The following is an 18,475-nucleotide window of genomic DNA, read 5'->3' as shown; positions in this document are numbered from 1 at the left end:
TCCCGTTAAACAAACATTGATGAGAATCTCAGGGTGGTAGGTATAATGCTGGCATGAGAGGTAGAGAGTGGGAGGGGGTTTCACTAATGTTTTTTAGTGACTGCTGTATTTCTAGCACTTGAATGGATTACTTCCTGCAGTGATAGAGAGACCTGTTTTATCTCCTTTTTGCAGATGGGCCAGCTGGTTTAGAAAGGCAGTCCTGCCCAAGGTTACAGAGCTAGTAACTGGATCAGCTGTGATTAAATCTCATATTCATTTAAAATGTTTTGATCTTACAACCTGTATTCATACACACCAGGTTATAGTCTGGTGGGGGAGATGGACACAAAATCAAAAAATTGCAAACCAGGGAGAAAAGTGGACAAGATGTCAGAGTGCTCACCACTACTATACCTGGAGGTCAGGGAGGACTTGGGTAATCTTTCAGGGGGAAGGGCATTTGAGCTGGGATTTCATGGGGTAGTCAGGAGCTCACCAGATGGAGAAAGAGGAAAAGTTTCTTGCTTCATATATTTCCTTATGGCTTTTGCTCTAAGCCAGGCCCTACTGCGGAGGACCCCCCCTCAAATTTCAGTTTTTAGAGTTTCTTCTTTTAATTTGTGATGCCTGTGGTGGGGGCTTCTGGGGGGAAGACCTAGAGGAAATTGCTGTTCTGTTGGCTGGGCTGTGTCCCCAGGAGGTGAAGATGTTCTGATAAGGAGCTGTGATCATGGCCTTGCAGATTAGCCCTGCTGGAGATAAGGGCAGAAGAGCTGCAGAAAGAGCTTCCTGCTGGGGGCTGACTGGTTGGCAAATCTGTGGCTGTGGGCTGGGCCGGCCCTGCGGAACCTGCTGATTTGGTCACCAAGGTGCTGAGGCTGCACTTCTAGCTCCCTCCTGCAAGGAAGCTGCATCTCCGGTCACCTGGTCCATGCAGGAACCCTTTGAGAGACTCGGGGAGGAAACTGGGTTTCAGCCTCGGCTCTGTTATTAGTTAGCCCCAGGCTGTGGGAAGGTCATTCCACCTGTTTGAGCTTCCTTTCCCACATGTAAAATGGAGTTAGCAATTCTTGTTTCAACGCACCCTTGCTAGGAGTCAGCAGTTAATGATCCTGATGTACATACATGGGTACTTGGTATAGAATAGATATTTAATGAAAGGTGGGTACTCTGTTTTTTGTGTCCTTTAAAATTTATTTTTAATTGGAGTATAATTGCTTTACAATGTTGTGTTGGTTTCTGCTATACAACGTGAATCAGCTATGTATGTATATGGATATTCCCTCCCCTTTGAGCTTCCCTCCGACTCCCCCATGCCCTTCTAGGTCATCACAGAGTGCAGAGCTGAGTTCTCTGGGCTATACAGCAGGTTCCTGCTAGCTATCTATTTTACATATGGCAGTGTACGGATGTAAGTGCTGCTCTCTCAATTCATCCCATCCTCTCGTTCCCCCGCTGTGTCTACAAGTCCGGGTGGATACTCTTTTTATCAACTGCTATCCTAGCCTGATTGTGTCCTCTGGGTGTCCATTCCAGATCTTTCTTAAGCTCCGTAGTGATATACCAGGCTCTAGGGATACAGCCGTAACCAGTCCTGCCCCCTGGACCCTCTAGGGTTTTTACTATTCCTCCCTTTCCTCTTCCTTCCTTCCTTCCTCCTTCCCCTCCTTTTGAAGCTGATTCAAAAGTAACACTTAGGAGGGAGGTTCAGGAGGGAGGGGACATGGGTGTACCTATGGCTGATTCTTGTTGATGTTTGACAGAAAACCACAAAATTCTGTAAAGCAGTTACCCTTCAATTAAAAAAATAAAGTGGCAAAAAAAAAAAAAAAAAAAAAAAAAGCCCCTTATGTTGCTGTTAGCAGGTTGTAAGCATTGCTGGGGACCTTACTTGAACTCGGGCTTCCACGGTGGCCCAGACCGTAAAGAATTGCCTGAAATGCAGGAGACCAGGGTTCTATCCTTGTGTGGGGAAGATCCCCTGGAAAAGGAAATGGCAACTCACTCCAGTATTCTTGCTTGGAGAATTCTATGGACAGAGGAGCCTGGTGGGGTACAGTCCTTGGGGTTTCAAAGAGTTGGATGTGAGTAATACCGTCTTTCTTTCTTATACGAACTCTGACATCACATCCCCTCCGAGTGCACTAGGAAATCAGTTTGCTGTCTAGAGGGCTCCAAATGCCTCAGATGGCAGGGGAACTTTCCTCCGCTTCTGTCTCTCTGGCTCTGTTTTCATTTCCTGTTGTCTCTTTCTTTCTCTCTCTCTCTCTGTCTCCCTCTCTCTCTCCATCTCTTTGAGGGAGGGCCCAGAGCTTGGGGAATGGGCTTTCTCTACGGTGGGGAGAGAGAATGCATTTTATTCATTTACTATGTAGCAGCTCCAGGCCTAGCCCCAGGCCCCGCTGGAAAGAATATTCCAATCTAGGCTAAAAACTTCAGACATTAACAAGTGATGAAATAGCGGGTGGTTATTCGCATAGATTGAGAGCGATCACACAAACCGCCAGAATATTAATTGGTGTGCCATGTTCATACAAAGAAGGAAGAGAGGATGGGGGCTTGAAATGACGGGGACAGAACAGTAACACAGATGATTCCTAACAGGAAACATTAAACATGCAGACAGTGGCAACAAATTGGGTAAGTTCACAGCAGAATTCCTAGTAACATAAATTGGCTGTTAGCCCCTTTACAGACTGCTGTGTGAAGCTGGCGTCTCGATTTGCAGGAAGTTGAAAATTTTAATCCTGTTAGAGAATGCCAGGTGGGGGAGGGGTGCTGTGAACCATCCTCTCTCCCCCAACATCCAAGACATCACCTTGTGAAATCCATAAGGCAGGTGAAGAAGGCTCCACTACCTCCTGGCTTCTCAGTTCAATTGTTTCTCCTATCTTTCCTCACACATTACACATGTTTCCCTGCCATAGCAAGTACCACACATTTTAAGTGCTTATTTACTTAGAGTGATGTCTGTCCTCCCAACTAAGCTGTCGATGCTAATTAAAAAAAAAACAAAACCTATTCATTTCTCTTTGTTGCTTTGTGCGGGTTTTCTCTAGTTGTGGCGAGCCGGGGCTACTCTTCGTTGTTGTGTGCAGGCTGCTCATTGTGGTGGCTTCTCTTGTTGCAGAGCACAGGCTCTGGGCCCACGGGCGTCAGTAGTGTTGGCTGGCAGGCTCTGGAGCATGGGCTTTGAGAAGGAAATGGCAACCCACTCCAGTATTCTTGCCTAGAGAATCCTGTGGACAGAGAAGTCTGGTGGGCTGCTGTCCATAGGGTCGCACAGAGTTGGACTGAAGTGACTTAGCATGCATGCATGCCTTGCAGAAGGAAATGGCAACCCACTCCAGTGTTCTTGCCTGGAGACTCCCAGGGACAGAGGAGCCTGGTGAGCTGCCGTCTATGGGGTTGCACAGAGTCGGACACGACTGAAGTGACTTAGCAGCAGCAGCAGCAGAGCATGTGCTAAGTAGTTGTGGTGCACAAGCTTAGTTTTTCCAGGGCATGTGGACCCCTCCTGGGGCAGGGATTAAACCTGTATCCCCTGCACTGCCAGGCAGATTCCCGTTCATTGAGCCACCAGGGAAGTCTGACACAAATTTTTTTTTAAAATTGAAGCACAGTTGAATTTTAATGTTGTGTCAATTACTGCTGTATGGCAATGTGACTCAGTTATACACACACACACACACACACATATATATATGTATTTATTCATGTTCTTTTTCATTACAGTTTATCACAGGATATTGAATACCGTTCCCTGGGCAATTCAGTAGGACCTTGTTGTTTAGACACTAAAGTTTTGCCACAACATTCTAGGAGCTGGTGGTTCTACCTTGGAACCTTGGAGGTCAACTTCTGTTTTCACTGAACGCTGCCTGCTTACATGTCTTGGGGGCCCTCCTGGGATGAACACGTGGCCCCCTGAACAAGCACAGCTCTGGTATCAGATCTGGGTCCAAGTACAAATTTTGCCCCCTAATTCTTCTCTGTGGGCTTCCCAGAGAGCTCTGGTGGTAAAAAATCTACCTGCAATGCAGGAGACTCTGGGTTGATTCCTGGGTCAGGAAGATCCCCTGGAGAAGGGATAGGCTATCCACTCCAGTATTCTTGGGCTTCCCTTGTGGCTCAGCTGGTAAAGAATCCACCTGCAATGTGGAAGACCTGGTGGGTTTGATCCCTGGTTTGGGAAGATCCCCTGGAGAAGGGAAAGGCTACTCACTCCAGTGTTCTGGCCTGGAGAATAGCATGGACTGTGTAGTCCATGCGGTCACAAAGAATTGGACATGACTGAGTGACTTTTGCTTTCACTTTCTTCTCATTGGGACCTTGGGCAAGTCTGATTTCATCTCTGCGTTTCAGCTTCCTGATCTGCTTGTTGGATGGAAGAGTTGGATGAGACCAAGTGTCCCAAGATTGCAGCAGACTCCAGGTCTCTGGACCCCAGGTGGGTGCTCTGTTCCATTGCGTGGAATGTTCTATGTGGTTGTTTTTTGAAGGGCAGGGGTGCATTGATGCACTTGTCCCTGAAGGCAAGGAGAACATACTAGGACTGTTATCTGTATACAAAACTTACCTCAAATAACAATACCTGTGTTTAAGGTATAGATAAACATACATGTAGGAAGTATGTACTCTAACACTCCTTTTCTGGTGAAGCACTTTGGAAGTGATTTGGAATGGTTGCTCGGCTGACAGGCTCAGCCATTTAGGCACTTTTGATTTTAACCACATTAAATGAGAAGTAATTTCCTCTCGTTGTCCTTCAGTCACTAAGTCATATCCAACTCTTTGCAACCCCATGGACTGCAACATGCCAAGCTCCTCCGTCTTCCACTACCTCCTGGAGTTTTCTCAGATTCATGTCCATTGAGTCAGTCAGAGATGCTATCTAACCATCTCATCCTATGCTGCTTGCTTCTCCTTTTGCCTTCAATCTTTCCCAGCATCAGGGTCTTTTCCAATGACCTTTTTCCAGTTTCCTGTTAGGCAGAGGCAATGGAGTATGGCTTAGCTTTGTCTATGGAATTCCTGGTTCCGTTCAGCAGGTATTGCATTGGAACCCTCTAGTGCCTTCCATATGGGACTGTTGTTTTTCACTAACACTAAATGGTCATGGATATCTGTCTTTTTTCAGGCTTTCTGTCTTCTTTTGCTAGTTATTCTGTTTTTCTCAAACTGCAGCAAAAAGGCAAGAGACTGAGAAGAGATTTGAAAGATTTGGTCATTAACTTACCCGGTGACCTTAGGGAGATCCTGTGTCATCCTTGGGCTCTGTGTTCCTTACCTGTGAGTGACTTGGCCCAGATCATCATCTTGAAGCCCTCCTAGCTCAGTGATGCTGTCATCCTTCTAGTTGGCAGCATTTTTTTTTCGGTATTCCCCCTTCCCCAGCCCCCAAATCTACTTTAGGTTGGGAAAAAACCCAAACATACACCAGACATTGCCTTAGGTCTTATGCATGAACAAAAAAGTATATAAGCATGATTATTGCAACAGAGGCAATAATAATAAGGCAGTCAGGAGGAGAAGAGGAAGACAGAGGATGAGATGTTTGGGTGGCATCACTGACTCGATGGACATGAGCTAGCTCCAGGAGTTAGTGATGGACAGGGAAGCCTGGCATACTGCATGCAGTTCATGGGGTCACAAAGAATCAGACATGACTGAGCAACTGCACTGAACTGATTGCAAAGAGCCTAAAGAAAATCTTGAAGGGAGAATTGGAGGCCCTTCCCCCTGAGGCTTCCCCGGTGGTTCAGATTGTAAAGAATTCTGCCTGCAATACAGGAGACTTGGGTTTGATCCCTGGGTCGGGAAGATGCCGTGGAGAAGGAAATGGCAACCCATTGCAGAAGGCTTTCCTGGAGAATCCTGTGGACAGAAGAGCCTGGTGGGCTACAGTCCATGGGGTTGCAAAGAGTTGGATACGACTTAGTGTCAACTAAGTCACATGAAAAGTCTAAAGACTTGGCTGGATACAACATTCTGTGTCTTGCCTTTTCAGTTTCTTATCAGCATCTTTTGAAGAACACATGTTCTTAATTTTGATTAGGTCAATTACCTACCCCCCCCCCCGCCCCCTCCCCCCCGCCTCTGACCTCACTTAACAATTGTGCTTTTGGTATTGTATCTAAGAAACCATTGCCTAATTGAAGGTTGCTGCTGCTAAGTCGCTTCAGTCATGTCCAACTCTGTGTGACCCCATAGATGGCAGCCTACCAGGCTCCGCCGTCCCTGGGATTCTCCAGGCAAGAACACTGGAGTGGGTTGCCATTTCCTTCTCCAATGCATGAAAATGAAAAGTGAAAGTGAAGTCACTCAGTCGTGTCCGACTCTTAGCGACCCCACGGACTGCAACCTACCAGGCTCCTCCATCCATGGGATTTGCCAGGCAAGAGTACTGGAATGGGTTGCCATTGCCTTCTCCAAATTGAAGGTTACAAAGGTTTTATTCTAAGTTTTCTTCTAAATGGTTTATATTTGTGTTTATCATTTGTTATGAGTTAAATTTCGAATATGGTGAATGGATTGAAGCTCATTTTTTGTTTCATATGATTCTTTCATTATTCTAGCACTTCTTGTTGAAAAGACCAACTTTCCTCCACTGAATTACATTTACATCTTTGTTGAAAATCAGTTTCAATTACGTGAGCTTATTTCTAGACTCTGACTTGTTTGCCTATTTTGACACCAATACCACACTGTCTTTGTTAGAGTAGCTTCATAAATCTTAAAGTCAAGAGTGTTAATCTTCCAGTTATAGTCTTCTTTTTAAAAGATTTTTTCTTTTTTCATTCTAGGCCCTTTTCACTTCCAAAAGAATTTTAGAGTGAGTTTGTCAGTTTCTATAAGAAAGCTTGCTGGGATTTTACTTGAGATTGTGTTGAAGCTATAGATCAATTAGGGGAGAGCTTATAGCTTAAAAAGAGTGAGTCTGGTTCAGGATTATTATAAAAATCTTCATTCACTTAGATCTTAGTTTTTCTCAGTAATATTTGGTAGTTTTCTGTGCTTGAACCTTACATATCTTTCTATGTCTCCCAGTGTTTCTTCTTTTTTAATGCTATTACAACTTTTCTTTTTCATTTCAATCTGATTGTTTTTAGTATAGAGAAATAGAATTGAATCTTTAATATCAGTCTTATGCCTAACAACTATGTTATACTCATTTATTCTAGTCACTTTTTTTTTTGTATATTACATAGAATTTTCTATGTAGACTATCATGCCTGTGAATAAAAAACAATTTTACATTTTTTTTCATCTGGATTCCTTTTATTTCTTTTTCTTGTCTTGTTGCAATGTTTAGAACTTCCAGTATAGTGGTGAACAGAACTGGTGAGAGTGCACTTCTGTGATTTCCTCCTGATCTTAAGGATGAAAGAAGTTAGTCTTTAACCATTAAATATGATGCTAGCATGTACTTTTGGAAGATTTCTCCTTATTAGACTGAGGCAGTTCCTTTCTATTACCAGTTTGCTGAAAACTGGATGCTTAATTTAGCCGATGCTTTTTTATATTCATTTAAATGATCATACGGTTTTTCATTTTTTTGGCCTGTTAATATGATGAATTATTAATATATTGTTGATTTTTCAAACCATTAATCCAATTTCATATTCCCAGATTGTGATGTCCTTTTTACATGTGTAAAATGTTTTTTAAAAAGAATTTTTCATTTATTTTCATGTGGGTCACTGCACTGTAGTCTTCTTTAATATCTTAATTTTGTTTTTGTATCAGGGTTGTGCTGGCTTTATAGAATGCAGTGAGAAATGTTCCTTCTTTTATTTTCTGGAAGAATTTGATATCATCTCCTGAAATGTTTGAATAGGATTTACCAAGGAAGCCATCTGGCCTGGTCTTTATTTTTGAGAAAGTCTTTAACTGAAATTTAAATGTCTTCCACAATTAGAGCACTGTTTGGGTTATTTATTTCTTGCTTAAGTGTTGCTGCACGTGTGCTCAGCTGTGTCTGACTCTTTATGTGACCTCAAGGACTGCAGCTCACCAGGCTTCCCGGTCTGTGGAACTGTCCAGGCAGGAATAATGGAGCGGGTTGCCATTTCCTACTCCAGGAGATTTTCCAAACCCAGGGATCAAATCAGTGTCTCCTGCATTGGCAGGTGGGTTCTTTACCATTGAGCCACCTGGAAATGAGAGATTCCTGTAAGTATTGGTAGTTTGTCCATTTAACATAAACTGTTGACTTTTTGTCATAAAATTATTAATAATGTTCCATGATTATTCTTTTAATATCTGTAGAATTTATGGTGATATCAACTCTCTTATTTCTGATGTTGGTAATTTGGTTCTTCTCTCTATTTTCTCTAATTCATCTAGCTAGACTGTCACCAATTACTGATCTTGCCGAAGAACCAGGTTTTGGTTAAAAAAATTTTTTTTCTGTTGATTTTTATTGATTTTCTCTTTCTTTGATTTCTCTTTTGATTATTTTTATTTCTTTTTTGCCTGCTTAATTTTGGGATTATGTGTTTTTAAGGTGCAGAGATCATTGATTTGAGATCTTTATTTCATCTTTTCTAATATAGGCATTTAATGCTATACTTTTTACTGTGATACATTAGTAATATCCTATAAATTTTGATTATTTTCATTTTTTTACTACTTTCTAATTTTCCTTTTGATTTCTCCTTTGACCCATTTGTTATTAGAGGTATGCTATTTGGTTCCCAAATTCTTATAGATTCTCTAGATATCTTTGTGTTATTGATGTTCAATTTAATTCCGTTGTGGTCAGTGAACATATTTTGTATGACTCAAATTATTGAGACTTGTTTTGTGGTCCGGAATATGTTCTATTTTCGGGACTATTTCATAAGCATTTAAAAAGAATGTATATTCCACTGTTGTTTGGTGAAGTACTCTCCAAATATCAATTAAGTCAAGCTGATTGATAGTATTTCGATATTATTAGATTTTCTATCTACCTGTTCTGTCAGTTATTGAAAAGGGGATACTGAAATCTCCAACTAAACTTGGGATTTGTCTATTTCTCCATCCAGTTCTGCTTTACTGCATGTAATTTGAAGTTTCGTTACTAAGTGTATAAACAATTAAGAGTAGAATGTCTTTTTTATGAATTAAACCCTTTTCATTACGAAATGCCCTTTGTTATCCTTTTGTGATTCTTTGCTCTGAAATCTACTTTGTCTGATATTCCTGTAGCCACGTCTGCTTTCTTTTGTTTGGTATGAGGCGTTTTATATTTAAAGTGAGTTTTCTTTGTGTGGGCAGCATAGCATTGGGACTTATTTCGTTGTGTTTTTTAATCCAATCTGACAAACTCTGCCTTTTAACTGTGGTGTTTAGATAGCTGATTTTAATGCCATCGTTGCTGTGACTTAAACCTACCATCTTGCTCTCGGTTTCCTGTTTGTCTGTTCTCGTCTGTGAACTTCCCGCCCTTTTCTGACTTCCTTTGGATGGAATCCTTTTATTATGATTTGCATTTTGTTTCCTTGATTGGCTTGTTAGCCTTACTTTTTTGTTGGGTTATTTTCGTGGTGGCTCCAGGGTTTTAGGGTGGCTCAGACGGTAAAGCGTCTGCCTGCAATGCGGGAGACCCGGGTTTGATTCCTGGGTTGGGAAGATCCCCTGGAGAAGGAAATGGCAATCCACTCCAGCCCTCTTGCCTGGAGAATCCCGTGGATGGAGGAGCCTGACAGGCTACAGTCCATGGGGTTGCAGAGTCGGACACGACTGAGGGACTTCACTTTCACTTCAGGCTTTTTAATCCGTGCCTCTAATTTAATGTCTAGGGTAAGACCTGACTACAGTCTGCTTCTGTTTCCTCTCTCTCGACCTCAAGCTATTGTCAAGCATTTTACTTCTACAAATGCCATGAACTCCACAATACATGGTTTTTACTTTTCCTTTAAGTAGTTGATTATCTCTCAGAGAATTCTGAATAATAAGAAGGATGTGTTTATATTTACCCATGGAATTACCATTTCTGTTGTTCTTCATTCCTTCATGTAAATCCAAGTTTTCACTGAGTATCATTTTCCTTCTCTTCAAAGAACTTCCAACAGTTCTTCCAGGGCAGGTCTGCTGGTGAGGTATTCTTTCTGCTTTTGTGGGTCTGAAAAGACATTACTGTGTCTCCACTCACTGAAGGACAGTCTCAAAAATCTTCACAAATCTGCCAACAATTTCCTTTCCACTGCTCCTTAAGGCTCTTAAGGGGATGTGTGGTGGGGCTGGCAGAATTTAAAATGATTTCTTTTGTGTGGAATATTTTACAAGAACATAGAGGAATCTGTCCTATGCCCAGCCGTTCCCTGAGGCAGGAGCCAAGGAGCTGATTCTCCATCCCAGAAGCAGGGTTGATGGTGAGAAATCAAAGGACAGTATATGAAGAATGATAATTTATCACTAGCAGGAATCACAGGAGGAGGAGAGGATGTGTAATTTTTAATCTGAGAAAGCAGCCCTTTGTTGAAATTGTGATGATGAATAAATGCCTTTTACTACCATAGTTAATCTCTTAGGCTTCAATGAGAAAGTTTTGGGACTCCATGTGGCTCTGAAGACTACCTTCCACGTTGTGTAGAAGGAACTGGATTTGCAGAAACCGTGTTGGAGATTTCTGTGATGTCCTCTTGGCTGTGGTGCTCATGTCTGCTTCCCTCACAGGTAACCTTGTCCTTGTCCTTCAGGGGAAGATGACAACATCATCTCCTTGTCTCAGTTGAAGTTCCAAAATCTATGCTTACATATGTAGTTTAGGCAACACAAGGAAACTAGACAAATGACCCTCATGCTTTCTGATCATTTTTTTCTCCTTATAGTGAATCTCTGGTACTCACGCTTGAGCCCCGCCAATTTCTCAAAGATAGAACTTAGGGGCTGCTGCTGCTGCTAAGTCGCTTCAGTCGTGTCCGACCCTGTGCGACCCATTGATGGTAGCCCAACAGGCTCCCCCGTCCGTGGGACTCCAGGCAAGAACACTGGAGTGGGTTGCCATTTCCTTCTCCAATGCATGAAAGTGAAAAGTGAAAGCGAAAGTGAAGTCGTGTCTGACTCCTAGCGACCCCATGGACTACAGCTTACCAGGCTCCTCCGTCCATGGGATTTTCCAGGCAACAGTGCTGGAGTGGGGTGCCAAACTTAGGGGAAGAAGCCACAAAAAACATGACCAATCAAGTTGGAAGTCTTTAAAGTCAGGCTACCTCAGGGCCAAGGCCCACTCTCCTCTTTTCTGGGACTCAAGCTCCAGATATAAATGGAGCTTCATAAGTTTCCCTTCTAGCTCTAGCATTATTAATAAACCTGCCACCTGGACTTTATTAATTCTCTCCCTTGTATGAGTCCACATTGGAGAGCTTGTCTGTGTCCAGCATATTGGAAATTTAGTCCTGTATTTTCTTAATCAGATCACCTCATTTTTGTAAAAAAAAAAAAATTTATTTTTCATAATGATTTTTATATTATAAAAATTAGCAAGTTAGTTACAGAAAATTTAGAAGACACAGATTTGCAAGAGAAGAAAATGTTATCATTAAAAAAAAATTGACACTCCCCAGAGATGACCACTGTTTTCAGTCTTTGGTTACACCTCCTTCCAGTCCTCCTTCTCTATACTCATGTTCTGCATTTTTTTTTTAAATAAAAAGGCATTATGAAGAATAAATTGATTTATTTGTAAATTTTCACTTAACATTATTCTATCATCAGCTTTCTACATAATTGAATATTCTTGCATTATGTCATTTTCAGCGCCTACCAAGTTTTCCTTTTTAGACGTGCCATGATTTATAATCATCTTTGGTTTTTGGACATTTTGAACAATTCTCGCTTGAACTTCCTTTTTTAAAAAATAATTATTTATTCATTTATAGCCATGCTAGGACTTTGTTGTTGTGTGGTGGGCTTTTTCTCTAGTTGCAGTGAGTGGGGGCTACTGTTGAAAGCAGTGCACAGGCTCATCATTGCAGTGGCATCTCTTGTTGTGGGGCACAGACTCTAGGGTGCTTGGGCTCAGTAGCTGTGGCTCCCAGGCATTAGGGCACAGACTTAATGGTCGTGGCACCTGGGCTTAGTTGCTCCTCGGCATGTGGGGTCTTCCCAGAGCAGGGACTGACCCTGTGTCTCCTGCATTGGCACGTGGATTCCTTCTCACTGAGCCACCAGGGAAGCCCCTGAGCTTCCTAAAGTGGACTCCTTGTGTACATCTCTGATGATTTCCTTAAGATAAATGTCTAGCAGCAGATTTCTAAAGCAGAGGCAATTTACTATTTTTAGGCTTTGAAACATTCAGATTAAACTCCAGAAAACATTCAGCATCCTGCCATGGGGTGAGATATGATGTCTCACAAAGATCTTGGGAGGCAGACGGCTCATGGATCAGCTCAGCTCTGCATCTTTTCACGTGACTGCAGACAAATTATTTAACCATCAGAGGCCTCAGTTTCCTCATCTGTAGAATGCGGGTAGTGATTTGGTGGAATAATATCTATTTAAAACAGTCACCTTCCTGTCAATGGAGATGGCGTATTTAAATTAAGAAGCTAGTCTGCATAGTCAAAGCTATGGTTTTTCCAGGAGTCATGTACAGATGTGAGAGCTGGACCATAAAGAAAGCTCAGCACTGCAGAATTAACGCTTTTGAACTGTGGTGCTGGAGAAGACTCTTGAAATTTCCTTGAACAGCAAGAAGGTCAAACCAGTCAATCCTAAAGGAAATCAACCCTGAATATTCACTGGAAGGACTGATGCCGAAGCTCCAAGCTTTCGGACACCTGATGCAAAGAGCCGACTCATTGGGAAAGACCCTGATGCTGGGAAAGATTGGGGGCAGGAGGAGAAGTGGACGACAGAGGATGAGATGGTTGAATGGCATCCCTGACTCAATGGACATGGGTTTGAGCAAACTCTGGGAGACAGTGAAGGACAGGGAAGCCTGGCATACTGAGGTTGATGGGTTCTCAAAGATCTGGGCACTTTGTTCAGATTTAGTGACTGAACAACAAGAGCAGTCTCCTATTGTGGGGGTGAGGTGAGAAGTGACTTTCCAAGGTCACATAGGGCACGTTTCCTTCTGTGGTGATGAGCTCTCTATTGCCAGAAGGACTCAACCTTGGGGACCCCCCAGGCGTGGTGCAGAGGACTGTGCCAGGGCCGCCAGAAAGCTGCTGAGCTGCTGAGCGCAGGGCTATGTTCTCCCTGGGGGACCACCCAGCTGGCTCCCAGTTCTTCCCATCTCTTTCTGCCTGGCCTCCATCTTTCCTCTGAAGTGAGCAAGCTCTATGAGTTCTAACAAGAAATACTATGATCTAACTTCATGTGGCTTCAGCAGATACAGATCTGTGGTAACACTTCAAATTCAGTGCTGTGAGTGAGTAATTACTTTCTGAATCTGAGTAGTCCGATTGAACGGGAATCATTATTGTATGTTAATTAAAATCCTGCTGATGGTTAAAATTATATTTTGGTGTTTTAATAACTCTGTAAGGGACATGTAGATAAAACTCAGAGATATGTACTGGTGTGGATTCTTGTTAAACACCAATAAACATTGGTATTACTTTAAACATGTGCTTATTGTTTTGTGAACGTTAATGGAATTTATGCCCGAGATGGGTCCGGATGTCACAATAACATCCGTGTCTCTTTGGGACCTGCATTCAGGGATCTTTTGATCTTTGTGGGCTCTGAGTTTGGAGTATGCATCTTCAGAGTGCATGGTGGCTGGGAAACCAAGGAGGAGGTTTGGGGTGGTTATGACATGCTCCTGTCAAATTCCTTCTGGGCCATTCCAAGGATCAGAGTGAAATTAAACTTGGAACCCTTCTAGAATCTGTTTATTAAACCATAGACCTGTATGCACTGAGTTGGTAGGGTTTTCAAGTCACTTTTTTGACCCACTCTCTCCCTGAGAGGCTGAGTGGGTGGGTAGGGTGGGCCCAGTGGGGTTTTCCCCTGGAGTCTGGGAAAATATCAGGGACATTTTATTTCCTCCCTCCACACTTCCATATACCCAAACTTCCTCCCACTCAGGGGTCTAAAGACGTGTCCCCAAGAAGTGAGCATTAGTTGGGGAACTGACACATTCCTGTCCTCTCTAGGGCATGGGTTCCAATATCACCAACAGCCCCCAGGCCATCCCTGCCCTCCTGTTTCCAGACAATGGAGCTTCATGCCTCCCCAGAAGCTGAGCTCACCACTGGACAACCTGGGGGTCTAGAAAGTTATTTCTCTAAGGGGACAGAGGTGGCCCTGGGTCTGGATGGAGAAATGGTGTGATCTGCCTGAGGAAGCAGGTGGTTTGGGAGGGCCCATTTGATGCCTGGCTGTTTGGGTACAGGATGCTCATTGGTAAGGCCCTGGCAGGAAATGGCACCCTCAAATTGGGTCAGTTGGGGTGAACCGAATAGACATCTGCAAAGGCTGAGCAGGGAGCAGGGAGAATCTAAGAGACACTGCGGTGCCCCATGCCCCGGGCAGAGGGAAGGAGGGAGACCCTGGGGGCAGCAGCTTGAGGAAACTGGGGAGCGAGGGCTGTTGGTTCTCAGACCAGTGTCCTGGACCCAGAGGAGGAAGTTGGAGGGTGGAGGGAGAGAGGAGGAAGCGCTCCGGGATGGAGCGTGGTTCTGAGAGGAGACTGAGGCGGCTCTGGCACCTGAGTGCTCTTCAGTGACCCAGGGGCCAATCCTGTAGAGAGTGTGACCTTTGAGATGGCCTTGATGCGAGGGAAGAATTGGGGCTGGAGGTTCTGATGGCGATGCAGGGAGGCCCAGGAAGAAGAGGGGGGCTGGAGAGGAGAAAGTGTGCAGGTTGGAAGTAGGGGGTGAGGGAAGAGGAGCAGGCATGTGGGTTTGATGAATGCCTAGAAGGCACAGGTGAGTTGGAGAGGTCTGGCTTGATTCCTTGTTTGCAAAAGAATCTGATTCTATGGGATGTTAGTGTCTCCTGAAGGGGGTGATGGGAGCAGGACCATGTTTGGGGAGGAGGAATACCACAGGACAGATGGACGCACTGGGGAGAGGCTGGAAGTGGGGAGCCTGCGAGGGTTGCAGTGCTGGTCAAGCAAAGAGTGAACGGAGTCTGGGCCCAGTGGTCACTGCAGGGATGGAGGGGTGGGGGACGGAGGGAGGAGGTTTGAGGTTCCTGCTAGAGAGAAAACTGGTGGTATAGTGGGGAGGGAGAGGAGTGGGGATGCTCTGGCCCCTGGCCTGGTGACACCATCAGAGACAGGTGGAGGGCTGGCCGGAGTTTGGGGGACTAAGAACATTTCCTAGGACTAGCATTTAGGGTGTTGGGGTCTCCTGTGCCCATGATATCACTGCTTGGTTTCCCCACCAGAATCACCTGCAAAATCTGTTGGAAATACAGCTCCCTGGGCCCCAGGCTCAGGTGAGCAGCATTGGCCAGGGAGCATGCATTTTAAGGTGCCCCCAGGAGTCTCTCAGATCTTTAGAGAAAGCAAATATCACTTTGCTGACCAAGGTCTATATAGCCAAAGCTATAGTTTATCCAGTAGTTATGAACGAATGTAAGGACCATAAAGAAGGCAGAGTGTTGAAGAACTGATGCTTTCGAACCGTGGTGCTGGAGAAGACTCTTAAGAGTCTTAAGAATCTTGGACAGCAAGGAGATCAAACCAGTCAATCCTAAAGGAAATTGACTCTGAGTATTCATTGGAAGGACTGATGCTGACGTTGAAGCTCCAGTACTTTGGCCACCTGATGCAGAGAGGTGACTCATTGGAAGAGACCCTGATGGTGGGAAAGATTGAAGGTAAGAGAAGGGTTCAGCAAAGGATGAGATGTTAGATAGCATCACTGACTCAATGGACGTGAGTTTGAGCAAACTCCGGGAGACGGTGAAGGACAGGGAAGCTTGGTGTGAAGAGTTGGACATGAAGTTAGTTGCTGCACAACAGCAGAAGTCTCTGCTGCAGCTGGGCTGGCCCATGCTGCTGTCATCTCTCTTCATACTCTTGACGTCCAGGAAGGTCCATGTGGTTTCTCCCTTTCCCTAGAGTGGACACTGAGGCCAGGTGACAGGCCTGTGTCAGGGCCTCTTAAATCCACGGCAGGGATGGAAGGGTGGGGTGGGGGCCGACTTTGATGCCTTTATTCTCATCTCATGGGCTTCAGGCAGCTTGGTAGGAGGTTGTCTTTCCTGAAGCAGGGCCACACAGTGGGTGAGCGAGTGGGCACCAGCCCTCCTTGGTGGCCAGGGCCTCGCAGAAAGAGGCTGGCAGAGGCTGCTTGGCTTCAGCAAGCCCGAGTAGCTGGAGCTGGGCTGGGCATGTGGGGTTGGAGGAGGAGTTGCTTGGCCACTGGGTCCCTGCAGGATTCGATGTGAAAGGCCCACGAGTGATGAAATGCGTGGGTAGCCATCTTTCTTGAGCTGGGAACTCTGCCAAGTCAAAAAAGCCATGCTTCATGTTTTTTTTTTTTTTTTTCCTAATTCACTATTCTCTACCAGGGCAAGGGAGGTGAGCTCAGTTTGTCTAACCTGTGAAATGGGAACCGATGTGAAAGTTTGGAATCACACAGTCAGACAAGCCTACAAGTTGCCTCTGATGGTTAGTTTCTGCACCTGAAAAATAGAGGTGGCCTCTCAACCTCATAGTGTTGCCAGTGACAAATGGCATCAGGTAAGTAGCACATGAAAGAGTGCCTAGCACATCACCAGACTTGGGGCAGGTAGAAGCTACCCAGGGTCACGGGTACTTAGCCAAGCCCAGCGTATCGTGCAATTGTTGGTTAAAGCAGATGTTATTGTTTAGTCGCTAAGTTGTGTCTGACTCTTTTGTGACCCTGAGGACTGTAGCTCACCAGGCTCCCCTGTCCATGGGATTTCCCAGGCAAGAATACTGGAGTGGGTTGCCACTTCCTTCTCCAGGGGATCTTCCCCACTCAGGGATCGAACCAGTGTCTTGGTCTAATAAATGTCCATTGTGTGTGGGGATCCACACTAATACACGGCAGTATCTGGGCCTTGGCAAGCAACCAGAAGCCTCAGATCTCATGGAGGATCAGGGGCAGCAGGGAGAAAACCAGCTGAATGGACACCACATGTCCGCTTCCTCAACACCCTCTGCGTCTTGCACGTTGGCCTGACCCTTCTTTCTTGCCTCGGAAAGGTAAACAAGGAAAAGAAGAAATTTCTCAGCATGCTTTATGGGCCTCCTCACATGACGGCTGCCCCCAGCTGCTTGTGGTCAGCCAGACTACTGAGTCCTTAGGCAACTTTTCCTGATCCTGGTCTGCACTTTCCCTCCTTGATGGCGCCACAGACTCCTACACATCCTTGAAAACCCCTCTTAGATGTTACTTCCTCTAAGAATTCTTTCTCGACTTGCATGTCCTCCTGGGCTGGGCAGTGGTTACTCTGCTCTCACAGGCTGGTGCCAGCACCCTTAGTGCTCTGATCATGCTACATGGTGAGGGCTGATTGACCTCCCACTAGAGCTTCAGCCAGTGGAGGACTCACATTTAACTCAATTCTGTGTCCACAGTGCCAGGACTGGGTGGGGAATAAAGGCCAGGTGGGTTAAGTGTATCAGTTCAGTTCAGTCCCTCAGTCATGTCCAACTCTTTTCAACCCCATGGACTGCAGCATGCCAGGCCTCCCTGTCCATCACCAACTCCCAGAGTTTACTCAAAGTCATGTCCATTGAGTCAGTGATGCCATCCAGCCATCTCATCCTCTGTCGTCCCCTTCTCCTCCTGCCCTCAATCCTTCCCAGCATCAGGGTCTTTTCATGAGTCAGTTCGTCACATCAAGTGGCCAAAGTATTGGTTAAGTGAACAGATGGACATAAAAGGACAACAATCACAGTGCCGACTGAAGGAAGAAGCACGGATGCAGGGCTATCAGACTGTAAAAGCACAGAGTCACACACGACAGGGGCAGGAGTAAATGATGTGCTGGGGGAGCCCAGAGGCCTGCCTGGTTTTCCCCAGGGGACCCAGAAGGTCCCGGATGGACTCCAGGAGCAGGTGGCCTTGGAGATGAGATTTGAAAGATGGTATCTCACTCCTAAAGCCATTCTTCTCCATCTTGCAGGATGGAGGCTGAGGCTGGAGGTGCCACCAGAGGCGGGGTGGGGCACACAATGACCAATCAGAACATCCTCTCTGCCAACGGGCAAACAAACCTTTCTCCAAGTAGGAGAGTAGGTCTGCGTTCCTCCGCTGCCCAGCTGGCCACAATTCACTGTCGACTCAGGCGAGATTTCAGAAAAGATGGGACAGGAAGGCTGAGGCAGGGCCGATGGAAAATGAAAGGGGGCAGACCAGGCAGGTCGCTGGGGCTCAGGCTGGCTCCACTGATCAGGGGTTCCAGGCAGCACAGAGGAACACATCAGGGCTTGTGGGCTCCGGGCTGAGGGTGGGGCAGGTGAACAAACTGTTCTCTCTGCCCCAGGGGATGGATGGCTCAGAGGTGAACCAAAGCCCCAACAGATGAGGGGTTGATCAAGGGCCCTGAAGCCTTGTCAAATCTCCCA

The sequence above is a fragment of the Capra hircus genome, chromosome 21, assembly GCF_001704415.2.
Source record: "Capra hircus breed San Clemente chromosome 21, ASM170441v1, whole genome shotgun sequence".
Lineage (NCBI taxonomy): Eukaryota > Metazoa > Chordata > Mammalia > Artiodactyla > Bovidae > Capra > Capra hircus.
The sequence above is the reverse complement of the archived record's forward strand: the minus strand, read 5'-3'. Positions refer to the sequence as shown.